This window comes from Solanum stenotomum, chromosome 8 (genome assembly GCF_019186545.1).
Source record: "Solanum stenotomum isolate F172 chromosome 8, ASM1918654v1, whole genome shotgun sequence".
Lineage (NCBI taxonomy): Eukaryota > Viridiplantae > Streptophyta > Magnoliopsida > Solanales > Solanaceae > Solanum > Solanum stenotomum.
This window is the reverse complement of record NC_064289.1, coordinates 51,627,520-51,633,687: the sequence shown is the minus strand read 5'-3', so window position 1 is coordinate 51,633,687 and position 6,168 is coordinate 51,627,520. Positions and strand designations below refer to the sequence as shown.

General features: G+C 31.8%; 1 long non-coding RNA gene across 1 annotated transcript; it reads left to right on the top strand.

Moving 5' to 3' along the window:
* The first annotated feature begins 1,503 nt into the window (after positions 1 to 1,503).
* LOC125875270 (uncharacterized) lies at positions 1,504 to 6,168 on the top strand. The gene is made up of 4 exons (XR_007447360.1): positions 1,504 to 3,879; positions 5,169 to 5,288; positions 5,378 to 5,476; positions 6,100 to 6,168. It is a non-coding gene; the product is annotated as an uncharacterized LOC125875270 (long non-coding RNA).

Genomic DNA, 6,168 nt, shown 5'->3' with positions numbered 1-6,168 from the left:
TGATGATGATGACGACGAAGAAGAAGAAGATGACGATGATGATGATTTTGATGATGATGACGACGAAGAAGAAGAAGATGACGATGATGATGATGACGACGAAGAAGAAGAAGATGACGATGATGATGATTTTGATGATGATGACGACGAAGAAGAAGAAGAAGATGACGATGATGATGATTCTGATGATGATGACGACCAAGAAGAAGAAGATGACGATGATGATGATTTTGATGTTGATGAACAGGACAATGTTATTGGTTAATTGCTACATATTTTTTGTGTGATATATAATTTACCTTTATTATTCTTGTATTTTAATTGTCTAGTTATATGATTATTATTTTGCAAAGCAAAATGTTCAAATTTTTAATATATGAGAACAATTCAAAATGTCTATTATATCAAGCCATTTTATTAATTTTTTTGTAAGAAAATGAGATACCTTTTTCAGATGTATTATATGTAAAAATGAAGATCCTTTGTGGCCGGCTAACGGCTTTTTCTGCTGCAATAGTGCTTTGTTGTGTGAATAACAAGACAGAAAGTACAAGCTTGGGGAACTTTTGTGCTGATTTGATGGCCAATGCAGAAAATAAGATTAAAAAATGAATGAAAGTCCACATTCTTTTAATTTCCCCCTAATTTTGCTCTGTTCACTATTAAAGAAAATCAATGTTTGGAGACAAACTAAAAAGAAGATCTTGAAAATGGAAAAGTGAGTCATTTTCTTGGATACTTTTTGTTTGTTGTGTTGGCAAGTTGTCTCAATAAAGACGCGTGAAACTATCATCACCACAGTTACATCCCTTTTCGTGCACAGCGGAAGAGTTTTTTCAATTAAAGTGATGTTATTAATTAGGAATTATTTTTAATTTTCTTTTGGAGTCGTCACTTGAAGTTGAGTTATGGTGTTTCAAGTCACCTTTTTAAAATCACTAACCAAAAGGAAATGACTCTTTATTTTGGTCTACGAACTAGAAATTTGGGTAAAGAATTCTATTGACCGAGGGAAATGTATTAGGCATCCCTCGAGTCCCGTGGTTCTAGCATGATCGCTTTTTATTGACTTGTACTTACCTTAAATTATTTTTTGGATATATTATTATAGGCTACAATTTTGCTCACATTTTTTATTTATTGTTGAATTTTATTGATCTTAAACCGGATGCATAACTGCATTCTCGATCTTGACCCTTACAGACATAATTGTCTTCTTCGCATCGCACTTAATGATTTTGTCTATAAGTCTTTAATTTAAATAAAGAAAGTTAATTATTAAGACAATATGGCCAAGGTGCGTCACCGCATCCTTGAATTTCGTTCAAGCATCTCAATAAAAGATGTGTAACCACATTCTTAATTGAGATCTATTATATAGAAACGCCATAAATGAACGACCAAGGGCAAATCTGTCAATTTGCTCAAAGATAAAAGAAATAATTAGCTTTTCCTCAGCTTTTCCAGAAGACTCCATCGTTTCATTTCTTTTTCCCCAACAATGGAGAATTCCCAGAAGAATCCTTCCAAGTGTCCAGAATTTTCTTTCATCCAAACTTAAATTCAAGGTCTACTCATTAACTTCATCTTCATATATTTGCCGTAAACTTAAATTCCAAGAATGGAGCATTCTTAGGTCACCTTTTGCCTCAATATTTTCCCCAATCAAGATTAAAATTTTCAATTTCTAAACTTAAATTCATAGCTACTGTGGTTATCGTACTACCCAACTCTCTTCTATGTTTTCTTTGATTTTTCATCTGGTACTGCGAAATCAAATTAGCTTTTTCTCTCAATGTTTCCCTAATCTTCTTCGGGTGATGTTCAGAATTTCCAATTTTATTGGTTAAATTCACGTCTTCTACTGTTATTGTTCTACCTTAACGCTTTCTTTGATGTTCTGCCACATTAATTTTCTTCCTTTCAATTTTCATTATCTCTTTTTCTCGAACCAGAGAAATTGAAGAATGCAATTGAAAATTAATAGCTTCTTCAAGCCTTCTATCAGTCATCATTTACTTACAACTACTTTCTTTTATTATATTGTTTCTTTTGAATGTCTCTATGGTAGATTCTTTTATTACTTCTTTTTTTTTTGGAAGAGTTTATCTGTAATATTTATCCAATTTTTTTCGTTGGTCCTTGTGTGTTAGAAGACAACAAGAGGATCTTGAGTTGTCCTTGGAATCAAGCAACTCAAATATGCATGTAAGATATTGGCTTTTAAAACTTCATCTCAAGTTACAAAAATGTGTAAGTTTTTGTAGACACTTATCATGGTCTCTTCATATGCTATTATAATAAGTTGGGATTCAAGCTTTTTCTTTTTATATCGTTGAGCTTATCATGTGTATGTTTGAGGTTTTTAAAAGTTTCATAACTGAATAAACCATTTTCTAGCAATTAAAAGTAATTGATTTGTCACTTGTCAGTTTATCACTACTTATTGATAAGTAAGTATCTAACTTCTTGATTTCTTTGTTAGATAGGGAGTTAATTATTTACTTGAGTGATACCTCCAAATCCTTTTTAATGGAGTAACTATATTTAAATTGAGCAATACTTTCTGCAGTTGCACTATTGAAATTTACATCTACTATTTCTTCCCTTTTTAATGAAAGAGGAGCTGCTTTGTTGGTGGAAACTGCATATTAGACTAACAAAATGGATTACACTACTGTGCGTCAATATGTAATTTTTTGATATACTGTGAACTCTTGTCTATAGCTTTTCAGTTTTTCTTTCTTTTTCCCTTGTTGTCCATTCCAGTGTATAAGAGTCTGATATGGCAGAAATAACATATTTGTATAGGTACACTGCTAGAGTTAGAGCTAAAAGCATACAGAAGAAACATTGTAATAGCTTGAAATTAACTTAATCATTTCAAAATTTCTCCAGATATCAAATAAATCAGGTTTTGATGTCGAAACCCCAAATTTATTTTATTCATCAAAAAAGTTGATTAATAATCAGATGATGTAGAATCTATATAAGACATGTTATTAAAATATGTAGACCTAGAAAGTTCTAAATCATATTTGTCTTTATTTCCTGATTTTGTTATATCTAGATACTACAACATGTACATCTGAGAAGAATGCTTAAATTATCAATTTTAGAGTAACTTGATAGTTGTTACACTTCTAATTTGTAACTTTTGTAATCATAGATTGAATGGATAACTGAAAATGGTGGACTTTTATGTGAATAACATGAATAAAATACTGATGTAAATACTTAAATTTAACGTGGTAATCCAACTTCCTTGGAATCATTTCCTTACAGATAGCTATTCGAATAAGAAAACAATTAGTTGATAGTCTCTTCAACCTCAGCTTATCAGCAACCGAAAGAAAAATAACAATTAAAAAGCATAGATAAAGATAGTTTATTCAAAAAAAAAGTTGAACCCTTTTCTCTCTGATTCACTTTTTAGAGGATTATGAATAATTTTTTTGATGCCCAAAACAACATAAAATAACTATCTTTTTCTGTTTTTCTGCGGTTATATCATCTGGCCCTCTTTCATTCTCCAAGATCCAGGCTTACCCCGGTGAGTGTTGGTTGGATTTTTGAAGTTCTAGCTTAATATTTATGGGTGTAGATATATGTGTTGTATAGATGTAAATCTCTATTCCTGTATTGATAAATTGGAAGAAATTTTGGCGCATTGATTCGAGAGAAGAGGAGACAGTTGACAGAGATGTCAGAGGTTTTTTGTGAGGAGTGTGTGACAGAACCACTTGAGTTTAGTTCCAACAAGAACATGTTAGATGTTGTATTTGATAGTGTCGACCTTCTTCAAAAGAGTTCACAACGGAGGACGACAGTAATGTGGACAGGCCTTGATGCCATTTAGTTCATTAACCTTCTTCACAGGTTGGTTATTTTTTGCTTTCTTTATTGTTCCTATTCCTCGTGATTTCAATTCTTCTCTTATCATTGGTCTTATACTTCTCAACACTTCCCCTCATGCTAGGAAGTGAGAAGATATTGAACACTCCTAGCTTGAAACTGAGATGTTGAAGTTTCATTTTTGTGAACCCTTTAGTGAGTAGATGAGCTGGTTGATCTTGTGTAAGAATGTACTTTTTAGACACTAGACCTTGTGTGATCTTTTCTCTTATAAATGACAATCAATCTCAATACAATGTGTTTGGTTCTCTCATGATATTGGATTAGCTGCAAGTTTTATAGCAGCCTTTATAAGTAATGAAATCTACATTGTTTTATTACAAAATTGTCTTCAGCTTCTATACATATACATATAAATGTTTTGGAATAGTTTAAATTCATTTCTGTTTTACAATCCCCTATAAAAGCCTTAGCTGTTTTTGTTATTGATGGGTAAAAAATTAGAGGTTGCTTCATTTGTTAGTATTGTGTGCAAGTGTAACTAATTCATAAATATGGTCTACTGATGTACACTTTGCTTACCCTAATTCTTCTCTTTTACTTTTCTTATGATTGTATATATAGATAATAATAGAGCTTCAACTGCATTGGTGTGTAGAAAGTCCATCATATAAAATTGGCAAAATTGATATGCGGCATGATATCTAACTACTTAATGACGAGACTTAACCATATAGTGTTCCAAGATATTTAATACTACATATACACATCTACATGTTGTTCTGGGGCGGTCATGACAATTTCCTACAAAAGATTAGGATATGTTTGTGGTGAAGGCTTTGTTTCTTAGTCAGCTATATATATCGAGGGAGTTTGTGACTTTAATATCTCCATTTAAAGCTTAATCTAATTTTCATATCAACATGTGAGCACATCTAATTCAAGATGGAGAATTAAGGATGAGAAAGGCTGGATTAAAGTCTTTTAATGGGCACACTTATTATGGTATTTGTTTTATTTCAAGGGCATTAAGAGAAAGGTGAGGTAAAAAGATTATTTTCTTTTTACCTTTTTATTGTTTTAGGATATGATTCTTATATCTACTGATTTTATTGATATTAATATTTAAAAACAACTTTGTTGCTCTGATTGGGTGAATTCTTTGGACATCTGCAACAATAACAACATCAATTGCTCCTCAATCCTAGATTAGGCTGCTAGCATATATCTTAAATGATTTTATTACTAACTACTTATGAGATGTCTCTTAGTCTTGGCATTAATTTGATTATATTAAAGCATTGATGTTGTAGCGCACTTCAAATATGGACACCAGAATTGAAGTTCACTGCTATCTCTCTCTGTAATTCCTAGCGCTGTCGTTAATGGACGGGTCAATTTTTCTATATTGTCGCAATATGCGGAAATATGAGGTAAGATCCATGTTCGACATCTCTGTTTCATGTCATTTGTTCAACTTCTTTAGGGTAATTTGTCTGCCTTCACACACTTGCTCCTAGAGGCATTTACATGAGCTATTTCTCTTTCTTCCGATGACATAGCTTCTATCTTTGAAATTTCTCCAATCATTGGTCTTCCCATGCAGTGTTAAACAATTGAGGTGAGTATCTCCTCTCTGCTATTTGATTTCATTTGTTTTTCTTGAAGAGTTTTTTCTTTTGTCTTTTGTGTCGGTCAGTTCTGCCGCCTTCATTGCTCTAATCAGATTCAGAATTGAGTACGATAAAATATAGAAAAATTTAATATAAAACTCAATTAATAATTATTGATATGGGGACTTATACCTCTTCACAGGAAAGGAATAGAACATTAAGTGGTATTGAATTTCTGACGGATTTTGCAGGAGTGACATTAGTTCTGGAGAAAGTGATAGGAAATTTGTATCAAATTTCTTGTTCTTTGTTTTATTTAATAGGTTTGGTCTCTTGCAATCATCGATTTGCTAATCTCTATTATCTGTAAGACAGCTAAGACATGTATTATGTATCGATCATTGTTTATGACATGCTCAACTGACTTGATTACTTGAAGTTTCGTATCATTGAAATATATGATTTGTAATGTTGTAAAAAGATATATTTTAGGCTTATGTTTACAAAATCAAATTTCATCATGATATGCCACTTCGATTCATTCAAAGTACAGATGTGTATTAGAGAGAAATTTCTCCACTTTTCAGTTTCATGTTGTGACATTAGAATTTATGTTCCTTAATCTCCTGAGGTTTCTTTGCCATTTATTGGATCCTAGCTTTGACAAGCTTTCAATGATAAAATTTGAAATTTCCAAGGT